Source organism: Caretta caretta, chromosome 20 (genome assembly GCF_965140235.1).
Source record: "Caretta caretta isolate rCarCar2 chromosome 20, rCarCar1.hap1, whole genome shotgun sequence".
In the NCBI taxonomy this organism is placed as follows: Eukaryota; Metazoa; Chordata; order Testudines; family Cheloniidae; genus Caretta; species Caretta caretta.
This window is the reverse complement of record NC_134225.1, coordinates 11366263-11380906: the sequence shown is the minus strand read 5'-3', so window position 1 is coordinate 11380906 and position 14644 is coordinate 11366263. Positions and strand designations below refer to the sequence as shown.

The following is a 14644-nucleotide window of genomic DNA, read 5'->3' as shown; positions in this document are numbered from 1 at the left end:
TGTCCCGCTGCAGGACTGGGCCCTTGGTGGCATGGTTCTGGAGGATAGCTTCATGCAGCCAGGGAAGGCTGGCATCAAGCTGTCTGTGTTTTCAAAGGCCCTCCAGCTCCCTCCCCTCCCCCTGCACTCTGGTGCGGATTACAGGGATCCCGGCGCGGTTGTTGATTGGGAACGCTTCCCAGGCGCTGCTCCAGGCCCAGAACACGGTGTGTTCGCTTTCAAACCTCGCACTACGTCTGTTAGCCTTTTACAAGGCCAAGACAAGAGCTGGGAACCAGCCAGGGCCGGAGCTCTTCTCCATGTTCCTTTCCCGGTGTGCCAACCAGCCGGCTGCACCGTGCCACAGCCAGCAAGTTCCTTTCCCTTAACGTTCAGTGGAAACCCTTCCTGCTGCCCCTTGCCAGCCACGCCAGCGTCACTCCCACAGACCCTGCTCGTCGGCGGGTGGGGATCAAACCTGGGGCCTCTGAAGCTTAGTGCATGAGCCTCTATTGCATGAGCTAAAAGCCCCCTGGCTGTTAGCGACGGCTGCAGAGCAGACTCATCTTATCTCTCTCTCGAATGGTCTTGGTGCCACTCGATGGGACACAACACCACACCCAGAAGGTGCGTGGGTTACATCAGCTGGCGGAGGATTAACTTCATATCGAGCTTCAGATCCCCGTCTTGGGCTTTGATTGATTGGGGAGGGGAGTCCCCAGGCATGCTGGGGTGGCTGGGAGGAAATCGAAAGGAGCTGTTTGTGCTGAATTGCCCCCCCCCCATCACCCCACATTCTCCATCACAAACGCAGGGGCGGCAGCAGCTTCCAGTACGCTGGGCTCCCCATAGCTCCCATTGGGGCAGACCTCAGCTGGGGCAGTTTGTCCCAGCCCTGTCCAGGGGCACAGCACATTCTCCAGCCCCGTTCCTGGAGCCGTGGTCACTGACACGAGCAGTGGATCTGCCCCAGTGACCTCAGTGCAGCTGTGAGATTCAGCGCTGCAGAACAGGAGGCCCCAGGTAACTAGCAGCTGAAGCGCCAGGATGAGAACCCTGGGCCCGAAAGCCGCCCTGTATGATGTCCCCAACCGCTGTCCAGAGGAGAGCACTTGCCCTGGCTCTGGGACTAGGGCTTTTAATCCGCTCCAGGTGGCTCCGTTCCCCAGCGGCGCAGGCTCGTTCCTACCAGAGGAGTTTATTGCCGTCCCTGTTTGCCTCCCGTTAACAGCAGCCAGGAGGGAGGGAGAAGCTAGGAATTGCACACCCGCCCTGCAAGGCAGGTCAGTCTTTCCCAGAGGCTTGGGGAGAGGCTCTGCTTTCACTTTGGCCTATTCGCTCCATCTGACGCTGTTGTGGGCCGGATGTAAACCAAGCTGGCTGGGTTTCAGCCCAACACTCATTGCAGGGCCTCTTGGCGAGGCACCAAGTCCCAGGGTTAAACAGGGCGCCCTGGGGCTCCCAGCTCCCTGCACAAACAGCAAAATCTCATACCCAGTGTGACGAAGTGGGACTGTTCTTAATGTTTCCTCTGAATAGTGTGGGGGTGCCTCGGTTTCTCCTAGGCAGTTCTTAAGTATCTAGGTGGTGGGAGAAGGGTGTATGATCGTTGCAGATACCTAGAGGGCAGGTGTGTGCATGGGTCTGGACACAGAGAATGGCCAACACCCTGTTTCCTGGCAACTGGTGGCCTGGGCCCTTCCCCCCTGCAAGGTGAGACCTAAGGGTTGGAGAACAAAGGAATCAGGTGCCCTCCTGGCCGGGGAAAGGGACAAAGCCCAGAGGAGGAGGGGCTGAAGGGAGTTTCAGTTTGGGCTGGCTGGGACATGGAGTGAAGGGCAGACGTGGTTGTCTGGCTCACTGCCCCCCAAAATGGACCCAGCTGAAGGGTCCGGTTCTCGACACCTATAAGCTCTGTATTAGACCATGTTCCTGTCGTCTAATAAACCTTCTGTTTTACTGCGGGAAGCAGCGCGGGGTGAGGGATGTGCTGGCCACGGCTTATAGAATCATAGAATCATAGAATCATAGAATATAAGGGTTGGAAGGGACCCCAGAAGGTCATCTAGTCCAACCCCCTGGTCGAAGCAGGACCAATTCCCAGTTAAATCATCCCAGCCAGGGCTTTGTCAAGCCTGACCTTAAAAACCTCTAAGGAAGGAGATTCTACCACCTCCCTAGGTAACGCATTCCAGTGTTTCACCACCCTCTTCATGAAAAAGTTTTTCCTAATATCCAATCTAAACCTCCCCCACTGCAACTTGAGACCATTACTCCTCGTTCTGTCATCTGCAACCATTGAGAACAGTTTAGAGCCATCCTCTTTGGAACCCCCTTTCAGGTAGTTGAAAGCAGCTATCAAATCCCCCCTCATTCTTCTCTTCTGCAGGCTAAACAATCCCAGCTCCCTCAGCCTCTCCTCATAAGTCATGTGTTCCAGACCCCTAATCATTTTTGTTGCCCTTCGCTGGACTCTCTCCAATTTATCCACATCCTGCTTGAAGTGTGGGGCCCAAAACTGGACACAGTACTCCAGATGAGGCCTCACCAATGTCGAATAGAGGGGAACGATCACGTCCCTCGATCTGCTGGCAATGCCCCTACTTATACATCCCAAAATGCCATTGGCCTTCTTGGCAACAAGGGCACACTGCTGACTCATATCCAGCTTCTCGTCCACTGTCACCCCTAGGTCCTTTTCCGCAGAACTGCTGCCTAGCCATTCGGTCCCTAGTCTGTAGCTGTGCATTGGGTTCTTCTGTCCTAAGTGCAGGACCCTGCACTTATCCTTATTGAACCTCATCAGATTTCTTTTGGCCCAATCCTCCAATTTGTCTAGGTCTTTCTGTATCCTATCCCTCCCCTCCAGCGTATCTACCACTCCTCCCAGTTTAGTATCATCCGCAAATTTGCTGAGAGTGCAATCCACACCATCCTCCAGATCATTTATGAAGATATTGAACAAAACCGGCCCCAGGACTGACCCTTGGGGTACTCCACTTGATACCGGCTGCCAACTAGATATGGAGCCATTGATCACTACCCGTTGAGCCCGACAATCTAGCCAGCTTTCTACCCACCTTGTAGTGCATTCATCCAGCCCATACTTCCTTAACTTGCTGACAAGAATACTGTGGGAGACCGTGTCAAAAGCTTTGCTAAAGTCAAGAAACAATACATCCACTGCTTTCCCTTCATCCACAGAACCAGTAATCTCATCATAAAAGGCGATTAGATTAGTCAGGCATGACCTTCCCTTGGTGAATCCATGCTGGCTGTTCCTGATCACTTTCCTCTCATGCAAGTGCTTCAGGATTGATTCTGCAGCCCTGCAGCCTTCCTGCAGCCCCCGTTGCCCTGCAGTGGGGAACCGCGGCCAGTGGAATCCGCGATCGGCCAAAGCTGCGGACGCGGCAGGTAAACAAACTGGCCTGGCCCGGCAGGGGACTTACCCTGGGGGGCTGCATGCCAAACGTTGCCGACCCCAGTGCTACAGCAATCTCCCGTACAGCAATGGCTGTTACAAGACAGCATAATTTAGAACAACCCAGAGTCTAAAGGTCAGGTGTATTTGAGGATCTGGGCCAGTACTTGGCTGTTTCTATAGTAATGACCCCTGAGCAAGCAGTGTAATGTACATGCTTATCACTGAGCTTGTCCAGAGGCTGCATAGAATCATAGAATATCAGGGTTGGAAGGGACCTCAGGAGGTCATCTAGTCCAACCCCCTGCTCAAAAGCAGGACCAATCCCCAATTAAATCAGAATGACTAGATGTCCTGATGTGTAATAAAAACACTTCGAGTCATAAAAAATCAACCCAGCCTACTTTACAGGGCCTGAGCCTTCTCTCCCTTACAGCATCTGAGCAGTAGGAGAATGGCTAATACGGGCCACTGTTATGGTTGTTGTATTCTATTTATAAAAGCATAATACTGGCCAGTATTATAGTTGCTGTATTCTGTTATAAAACAAGAACAAAACATAGAAAAATAAAAAATACAAATGAATGTTTTGAATTAATTTGGGGAAAAGAATTTACAGCACAGTACAAGGATTTAAAACATTTAAAACATTCCTTTCTTTCTCTCCAGTATTTTCGTCGCTTTTGTTCCAATTTTGGGTAGCGGGAGCGAGTAGTATAAGAGCCCTACCATCAATCAAACGTTAACCCCACCCCTTGACCCCGTAAGCCCTGCACACAGGTCACTGGAAGTCCCACCTCTTGGGAGTATTACTTCCAGGGTCAAGGTGGACACATGTCCGGAAGCAAGGTGTGTCATGTGACCCCTGTAAGAACTCCTCCCACTGTCCTCTGCTGATCAGGATGGATTCTGCCCCCACAGGAACGCTTCGAGAGAAGATTTGACCAATCAGGGGGAGTTCTGGGGTTTGTGTGACCCCTCTAAGAACTCCTCCCACTGCCCTCTACCAATCAGCAGGGGTTTCAGCCGCTGGGGACCACCCCGAGAGGAGATTTGCCCAATTGGGGGGAATTCTGGGGCAGGGTGACCCGTCAGGAAGTGGCTCGTGTGACCCGTCTAAGAACTCCTCCCACCACCCTCTACCATTCGCGATGGGTTTTGGCCACAGAGGACAGCCCCAAAAGGAGATTCGACCAAAATAGGGTGGGTTCTGGGACGGGCTCCACCACCCAGAAGAGGGTCATGTGACCCCTCTAAGGACTCCTTCCAATGTCCTCTGCCAATCAGAGTGCAGAACCATCACCTCATAAGTCCCAGCGCTGGGAAGAGGAGGCCATCTCTTACCAAGAAGACGTGTTTTAGAAATTGTGGAAAGGCTGAGAGGAAACGTGGACTCCTTTACCACCCCTGTAAGAACTTCAGACTTTGTTTTAGCCCCGAGGACCTTTGGAGTTGTGTGGAGAAAGCGCTACAGCAGCGACAGTTCTGAAGAGGATGAGAGAAAAGCCAAGGGGATTCCTTTGGCCCAGCCATTGATGGATATGCCAGAATCCGAACCTGAAGCCCAACTGCTCATGAGACACCCCCATGAGCATGGTGGCCTCTCGTCATCCGCCACCCTGGAGGAGGAAGGCCATCATGGCGTGGGGGAGGCACTGGCAGACAAGGTGAATGGAAAAGACGTAGCTCAGGTACATGAATGATTAAGAAGCGACGGTCGATGATTGGGTGTAATGAGGTTAGGAACCAGGGGTTGTGTAAATCTAAAAACAAGGAGTGGGAACTTACGCTTGTTTCTTGTCTGAAAATCTCTCGACAGCTTGACGATGCCTTTCCAGAGGACCCGGAGGCCCTGGACGGCGTTGCATCAAGCAGCGAAGGTGAACCAGGCCCGCCTTGTTTTTGCTCAACGCCGCTAGAAATTGTTGAAGATGACTCCGAGGAGGACGGCTACGAGGAGTTTAGGAGGAGGCTTGGCATGGAACTTGCTGAGCCAGTGCCACATCATGAGCGTAAAAATGTTATGCGGACTATTGTACGTGTTGCTGTTTATGCTGTTCTTCATCACTGTCTTAGGGAAAAGCTTTTTGAAAATGGTGAGGGCTGTGTCATAGATGCCCCAGCCCAATGGCACCATGACTGTGTGACTTGGACTTCAATGGATAGAAACTGCAAGCTCTGGGACCTGTGTGCTGAGCTATGTTTGGAAAGCTTATTGAACACTATTATTGCCACAGGTTATGTTATGCAACATCTGTGCCTAACCCAAGAACATTTAGCGCAAGGGGTGACCTTGAGAAATGCTGTGCAATTCAGTGGAGACCCTGACCTTGTTTTAAAGAAAATGTCCAAACTGGAAGATGCCTGCTTACAGCGTTACATTGACCGTCTGGTCCACACAAAAAGTGACAGAACCCTGCTTAAGAAAAAGTCTATTTGTAAGAAATCTAAAAGGATTAATTGAGAGAATGATGAGGGGACAAACATGCAATATAAAACTTGGTCGCTGTACATTTTAAAAAATCGAATGAAAAGGGCTTTGCGATTATCTGTGTTTCTGTTAGAAGGTCTCTGGCCCTTAAGTGAGCTAAAAGTTTTAATGGAGCCTCTGGGTTTGTTTTCAAGAAGCTGTATGAGTTTTAAATGAAAAAAAATGGTTTGTGAGAACCTAGGTCTTGTGTCTTTGTGTAAAAGAGACCCATTTACAGCAAAAAGCTGTGAAGCGGGAGGGGAACAAATCCTAAAAATGTGTTTACAGTGTAACCCTTCTGCCCATCAGAGTTAGCCACAACAGGGGCTGGATTCAGTATCTAGGAGTTCCCTCCCAGTAACACAATGCAAAACCAGGTCAAGCCCCCACCAGTGGGGCACTGAAGCTCCCCTATGACAAGTTGAAATCACTGAATACTGTGTTAAGTAGTAGGGGGGCCTCAGAGCTGGGACACCATGAACCCAAAGTGACGTCAGCTCTGCAGTCTGTAACCAAACTCCTAATAGAATCAAAATTACCTCTGACATTACACAATGGAGAGAAAGTGCAATGGGTGTTTGGGGCCCTCAGAAGGGGGCTCACATCACTAGGCACAAACCTCTAAACTCTCTCAATTTACTAGTTTTGGAATCCTTGTCCCTTGCCTAGCGAGTGCTACTTAGTTGATGGCGAGTCCCTCCGTCATAAAAGGCCAAGGACAGTTCCACTGTCCTTGGTTCACATAATCAGGATAACAACACTTTATTCTTCCTGCCCCAATAACAGAGACACGGGGGATCCCACAGCAGCCAAAGTGACCGTTTGGGCTCCTGTGGGCTCACGCTAGGCGGGGTGGGTGTGCCTGTGCAAACGAGATCAGCTCCTGAAGTCCTTTTCCACAACTCACCACCAGATGTCAGGGTAGAGCTCATCCTGCCTCTGCTTACAACACGAAAACAAAACAGGGATGGTTCAGACATGTGTTTGAGTACAATAGAGTTGACTCATCCTGTTGAACTGAATGGTTTTAACCACACCCCCACTGAATAGCGAAGGTAACTGTGATTCCTTACCCTTGTTGCTAGAGGGATAAATTTGATGGGTGTGCACCCGTAGTAAGGGAGGTGGGTGGGTGAGTTTGGATTAATATGAAATGAAATAAAACCTCAGGAATTCGCAGATGCTATTGGGCAGTTTAAATGTAATCCCTGGAGTTGGTAGAGCACTATTGGACAGTGAAAATGACCCAGAAACTGGCAGAACTTTACTGGACAGTTTAAATATGACCCAGGAGTTGTTTGAATGCTATGGGTCACTCTTTCTAGCAATTCAAAGCCATTAAAAGTTTAAAATACTATATTTACCCAAAAAACCCAAAACAACCAACCAAACCCCCCCCCCCCCACACACACACACGGGTCTAACCCAAAACTGAAATGTTTGAAGGGTTCACAAATCTTCACCATGCTTTAGAACAATCATTTGCTCGAAAGACAAATTTTTAAAAGCTGTGGGTGTTTATTATGGTTGTGATACAACCATTTTATTTCAACCCCCCACCCCAAACTTTAAGCATGAAAGAAACATGTTTAAAAAACAAGCCCCAAAGATCTGCAAAGGGTCCCCACTTGGAAATGGGTACAGTTACATTACGGATTGGCGATTTACTGTTTAATACTGTAAGAAGGCCCTACAGAAAAATGTATTTTAACTAAAAGGAAAAAAATGTGGCCAAAAGCAGCTCGGTTGTGCAGACACCTTAATTTGTTGGATCATACTAAAGAAGTTCTGTATTAAAATCACAAATGAGTTTGATTCCCCATAGTTTAAATTCCAGGGTATTACTAATTAAGAGGTCTCTTGGGTTTTGGTACTGTTTCTCTCCCTCTCCCTGTGAAAGTTGCAAGCTGCTAATTGTGTTAGTACATCCTAGACAGAGTCTGTTCTCAAAGCAACACTTTGTAACAACAGAAACAGCACACAGAGACTCCCCGCCCTTTTGTTGTATTTATCTGGCTTTGTTAACAATTGTGCTTTAAAATAGAGATAGAGGATGTATGTGGGTGGATGCTTGGTGTGGATAATAACTGAATGATCAGGGAGGTGCCAGCCTAAGAATCCAGTGTCCGTCGGCCAAAGAAGGCATCAACCAGAGGACCCCCGGAGGGCAGACTGGAATCCACCCAACAGCCTCAAGGATGGGAGAACCGAAGAACAAGACGGAGCCGTCAGGAATGTGCCATCTGCTGATTGATTCAGCAACAGCATGATGAAGGGTAGGCTGGCATAGGAATAAATTCCTATAAAAATGGACTCTAGAAATGGAAAACTTTGGGGTCTGATTCTGCAAACCAACTTCCAGGCGCGTCAGATGTGCATCTGACAAGGCCCTGCTCCCTCCTCGTGTCCAGGCCACCTGGCCAGTGGCTTGGCATGAGCAACTCTAAGGCTGGTAACTATGATAACAACCTTGCAGAACCTGTGTGTGTGTGTATGTGTGTGTGTGTGTGTATGAATGAATGTGTGAATAAATATGAAATTGAATGGAATGTTATAGCTATAACTAACTGCTTACTATGATTCTTTCTGTATGCACAATAAATGTGGCATTTTGCCTTTTCCCTTTTAATAAGATCCTGCTGGTTTTTATTTTATTGGTATAACAAATTCCCCCACCCCAGATCACAAAAGGGAATGTTAGGGAGGGGTGCCTAATGTCCTTAAGTAGCTATTATTTGAGAGTTGTAGCGATCAAATCAACCTGCTAGCTCCTATTTTGAAGTCTGTTTGAAACAAAGGCTTAGGATGGTGTAAAAACCTCATGTATTTTGGAGACTCTTTCAACAGAAACTCTCTTGAATGGCTGCTGGACTGCAAAAGGAGCCATGCTCCCTGTTTTTAACTCTGAAAATATATATTCTATTATATCACTCGTTGGCCATGCTGTCTTAGTAAATAATGGTGCCTATGTTTCTTGCAGTGTGATCTGTTTAGCATGGAACCAATCACTTTAAACTGCATTTCATCACCGGGCCAAGGTAAAAACCAGTTTAACTGTAGTTTTGCTTAATAACTTCAGGTATTACACAGGTTGGATAGGGATTTGGGGGTAATACTAACTAACATTTTTGCTTGTTCTTTAATCCAAAGGCCCAAACACATATGGGGGTGGGGTGGGGGGGCGTAACTTTCTGCAATTGGCTTTTAAATGCATGTGGGTTTATTGAAAAGTATTTTGTTGCAAACTGTGTTTTAAACTCTCACTCTCTCTCTCTGTGTGTGTGTAAAAAAATATAGGTGTTTTTTTTTTTAAGTATATGGCTGCAAACTGATGGTAATGGTGTGTTTCAAATTAACAGGGTGCTTTTTTAATGTGCAAAATATGTTTTAAACTGGATTTTAAAAGTTGATTTTAAAAGCAGTTTGGTTTTCATTTTGCAAACTGAAGTGCATTTAAAAAAATGTTTGTGGGTTTGTTGTTTTTTGTTTTAAAGTGGTAGAAATAAACTCAAAACTCTTGTTTGTTGTACAGCCTGAAATGGATTATTTTATTTTAAAGCTTGACTTTTTAAAAAGAAAAACACCCTAATGAATATTTTATTTTTAAGTTTACAAGACAGTTTCATGTGATTTATAATAATAATAATCATAATCATAATAATATTGTCTGCTCCACAGTACGGTCAAAACATGAGAGACCCTTAGACCAGAGGGTAAACAAGCTTAAAAGAAAAAGAAACGAGACAGCTGAAAAGAAAAATTCACCAGATGGATGGATGAAGCCCAGTAAATATACTGTGTTTGGGAGGTTATGAGGTTTTGTATTTTAAGTAAATACATCGGTGTGGGTGAGAAAGATGGTAAAGTTAAGTTTTGTAATATGTTCCTTCCCCCCTAATCGGGTATGTGCAGTTCTCCTGACAATGCTGTAGTCAGAGCTACAGGGACACCTCCACCAGACCAGCCAAAGAACCAGAAATCTGCTTTGAGACCTTTAACAACTCAAAACAGCACAAGAGTGCAGATGAAGCATCAGGGCAGTCCAAACCTCAAATACGTCAAAGCCAAGGACAAAACAAAAGACTCTGGTAAAAACCAACCACGCAAACACAACTCCAGTTCCTCAGCGGCCACCTCCACACCAAGCCCTGAGAAAACCATGAGTGAAAACGCCCACCTACGATGCTTCGTTCAGAAGACTGAGGGAGGCTGTATCCTCGGGGGTTCTAAAAGAACGGCATTCTAAAAAGGTTTGGGGAAAATATGATGCTTCGTTCAGAATACCGGTGAATGGTGTATCTTCAGGGGGTCTAAAAGAACGGAGGGCTGGAAAGCACATCAACAAAGCAAAAGCTTTGGTGGGTGACTTTTTGAAAAATACTTCCATTTTTGGCTCTGCGCAGGCGTGACTAGTCGTGGAAAGGGGCCTGGGTAAAAGGGGCACCCTCAAGGATACACATCAGCTCAGATGTAAACAAATGGGGGGACAGCGCTTGGTGGACAAACAAATGGCTGCCAAAAAGTTCCAGGCCAGGGTCGCTGTAAAAATTTTAAAAAGGGCTAAAGAGGTAATGGGGAGGGGGGACAAAAAGAGATGCCCTTGACTGGAGGCTCTCAAACTGGCATGTCTGAAAATGGGGAGGTGGAATCAGACTCTCACACAGAGTCTGGTTTAGAAAATTCCCCAGAGGGCTCTCTAGAATGATGGGTCCCCATTTCCTCCCGATGACCCTCACGGAGGCGCCTCAGAGTCTGACTCTCAAATAGCATCTGATGTAGATGGTCCCATAGAGGAACCCCCAAGTAACCCTGAAAATGCAGAGGTGTGTATGGAGAGAGTGAGAAGTTGGCAACGTGAATTACCTAGATTTGGGGGGTTGGTGTATTGTGAGGAATTTCATTTTGTCAATCTTGAGCGAATAAATTCAGCTCAGCAGGTTGTTGAAGCCATACACAGGGGGATACAGTTAGTTCTCGATGACGTTAATGGTAGGGTAGGCCCTGATGATTATGTTCAGTTACATTTAGAGAGCCGTAATTGAACTAACCCATTGTTTTTGGTCTGAAGAACTAGGGATGAGCTGTCTGCTGAGGATTTCTTCAATCAGACCTCAAAGCTGCCACAGAGCAATAGAGTTGCATGTCAATGGGACATTGCACCTCGTTGGGACAGTTTTAAAAAAACAGGGGTGGGGGCCACTCATAGAGTTTTAAATTCTATCCTCAGTAGTCAAATCATCCATAAAAAAGAGACAATGTTTAGTAGACCTGACTTACATGGGTACCCATCTGTGTTTTGCGCGTGGACTCTTGGCTGTCATGTCCGACCATAAACCTACGGACGCGGAATCGTTAGCGGGGGCGAGAAAGTTGCATGAGAAACTGGGCTGGTCAGATGAAAAAAAGATTATGCTCAGTGACGTAGCAATGTCTGAACAGCATTTAGGAGTCAACATACAGGTGGTGCTGTATGCGGCGAAAGGGGCTTTTTTTAAACGGGGGGGGGGCAGTTTACCCCAAGACTTATTTCATCCTGTTGCACGATGAGCATTACTATGGGGTTGTGAAAAAGTTGTTCGGAGCAAAAAATTATGGTGAGTTTTGCCCCACGGTGCACAGTCACGGCCACTCTCGCAGGTACAGCTGCTGCCTCTGCTTGAGCGTAACCTGCTCCGACAGCGTGGACGTGCAGCTGAGGGTCCTCGCTGTAGACTGTATTGTCAGTCCAGAGAGCGTTTAGACAGACACATCGACTGGGCATCGACAGAACAAGCTGAATGCCTGTCTAAAACGTTGTGCGATAAGGGTCAGTCTTACGTGGACAAGCGGCACAGACGTAAAGGGAGGCGCTGTAAGCAGGGTCAGGGTTTGATCGCTGGTGATGTAGACGGTCACCTAGGTTTTATGGACAGCCTTAGAAAGCCCAAATCCTCAGAAAAGTGTATTTGTTATGATTCCGAATACACACAGGAGACTGGGTTGCACACTCCCAATTACATTTTTGCTATGTCCCTCAAGCCGGAAAAGTCCTGGGAATTTAAGGGTGATGAGTGTCTTTCTGTGTTTGTTCAGACCTTTATTGGCAAAGAGTTCCGGGTCTACACGTTCCAGGCGCACAATTCCAAAGGTTACGATGCATACTTCATCATTAGACAGTTACTGAAGGAAAAGATGTGCCTAGAACTGATCACTCAGGGTAGTAAACTAATGTGTGTGGAAGTTAAGGCCCTGGGCATTCGTTTTATAGACTCTTTAAACTTTTTGCCCATGAAGCTTGGTTAGCTAACTCAGGTGATGGGGTTTGAAGGGTGCAAAGGGTATTTTCCACATTTTTTGAACACTTTGGAAAATCAAAATGACGTGGGGCCTATGCCCGGTGTGGAGCACTATGGTGTAGAAAGCATGATGCCCAGGGAAAAAGCAGAGTTTCTCGACTGGTAGCAGGCCCGCAGGTAGGAGACGTTTGACTTGCAGAAAGAGCTCGCGTATTACTGTCAGCAGGATATCAAAATTTTGAGACAGCTTTGTATCCTATACAGAAAAGAGATTATGAAAATGATGGAGAAGAGAGATCTAGTAGAGAGAGGACCTGGTAAATTCACTGAGATAAAACTGTGTATAGATCCATTCTGGTACATAACACTAGCATCTGCCTGCATGGCTATGTACAGGTTTATGTTTTTGGAGCCTAACACGGTAGCTCTTCTCCCTCCAGACAATGATCACAGGCAGAAAAAGATATTCGACCCCGTCTATTCAGTGGCTGTTGTATACCTCTCACCAAGAAACTATACAAATAGGGCATGCTTTACAGGGTGGGGAACTACAGGTAGGCTCCTACTCTTTAGAGGGTTATGCCAGTGTTGACAGGGTACACACAGCCTTAGAGTTTAATGGGTGTTCTTTTCCACGGTTGTGCCACCTGTCATTGTGAAAAAGCACAAAACCCTATGACGGGGACAACTTTTGGGTTTCCTTATTAGAAGACGCAGCTCAAGACCGACTATCTGAAATAACTTGGTTTTGTAGTGAGGACTCTTTGGGAGCAAGAGTGGGAAGTGATGAAAGAAACAGACAGGGAGCTTGCAGGTATTTAAAATGAGCCCAGTTGCCCTAGCCTCTCGTGCCTAGGGATGCTCTTTTTGGGGGGAGGACAAACGCTATCTGTCTATATTACAAACTTAACTCCGGGGAAGAAATCCACTATTACGATTTTACCAGCTTCTACCCTTTTGTAAAGAAAACCAAAGAATACCCTATCGGACACTCCGATATAGTTTATGACAAATTTGGACCCCTTGCAAATTATTTTGGAATTGCAAAACTTAAAGTGTACCCCACACAAGGCTTCTTTTTCCCATTGTTACCTGTCAGAGTGGGTGGCAAGCTTATGTTCCCGCTATGCCAAACCTGTGCGGAAACCGAGCAGCGGGAGATGTGCATCCATACTGACAAGGAGAGGGCCATCCTGGGGACTTGGTGCACGGTGGAATTGAACGCGGCCATAACGAAGGGGTACGCGGTGGCAAAAATATATGAAATCTGGCTTTTTAATGAAAAATCTGATGAACTCTTTTCAGAGTACATCAAATGACACCTCCGCCAGAAACAAGAGGCTTCAGGGTATCCCAGCTGGTGCACAGACGAAGAAAAACAAAATAAGTACATGAACGATTTCTACCAGAAAGAAGGCGTGTGTTTGTGCCAACGTGAGATCAGGTTTAACCCCGCTAAACGCCAAATCGCTAAGCTCTTTCTAAATTCCCTCACGAGCGAGATCCCGCCAGATCAACACATCACCGAGTTTGTGTCGGCAGGCCCGAAAACATACGGGTATAAGCTGTCGGGAGGAAAGGCCTGTATGAAAGTCAAAGGTATTACCCTGAACTTGGCAAACTGTCAAAAGATCAACTTTGACAGTTTGAAAGATCTAGTCCTGGACTATTGCACGGGCCTGCGAGAAAACACCTCAAAAAAGAGAGAGGTTCAGCAGCCCTCTATCGTAAGGAGCAAAAATCAGTGGTAAATAGAGACCAAAACCCTTAAGAAAACACAGAAAGTCATTTACAACAAGAGGGTCCTAGGAGAAGGCTTTAAAACCCTGCCCTACGGATTTTAGAATGGATACGAGGTGGAAACACCCCTTTTCTGCAATTCTCGCGGGGCCTAGCAACTGTGGGAAAAGTTACTTTATAAAAAAATGTGTTGGATAATGCCAAACAAAACATTGTCTGTTATGCCTGAGAATATTGGATAACATGGCTATAAAAAGCATTGCAAGAAACACATGTCTGGGCTTGTTGAAACACATTTTGAGCAAGGCTAGGCATGCCCAAGAATTTAAATGTATTTTTTACAAAATTCATCACCATCCGGTCGTTTTGCACTAAGTCGTTAGATTACAATTTTAAAATCCGGTCAAAAGATAAACCCTTGCTCTGATGATGTAAGAAAAACACTGAGTGATAGCCGCAGGCGACAGAGCGGGGGTCTTGTAATTGTCTATTGTGAAACACAATGCCTGTGGCATTTTTGTTTAAACATTTCAGAATGCTTTTAGGAAACAACATGCTCTTCGGGGGGTGCCCTTATGAGTCTAAAAACTCTCCACGGTTATGCTCCGCCAGACACAAGGCAAGCCAGTGTTCACCAGGTTGGTTGTGTGGATGCGCGATACAAACCTAAGGGTCTCTGAGACAGCTTGTCGCCAGGGAGCCAAATCACAAGGGAACACATCTAAGAAATTCTTTTTTGTGTAAGGCACCTTGATA

The 14644-nt window shown here is 46.8% G+C and overlaps 1 long non-coding RNA gene across 1 annotated transcript; it reads left to right on the top strand.

Moving 5' to 3' along the window:
• The first annotated feature begins 8174 nt into the window (after nt 1–8174).
• LOC142069649 (uncharacterized) lies at nt 8175–10250 on the top strand. The gene is made up of 3 exons (XR_012665584.1): nt 8175–8325; nt 8854–8911; nt 9552–10250. It is a non-coding gene; the product is annotated as an uncharacterized LOC142069649 (long non-coding RNA).
• The last annotated feature ends 4394 nt before the right edge of the window (nt 10251–14644 follow it).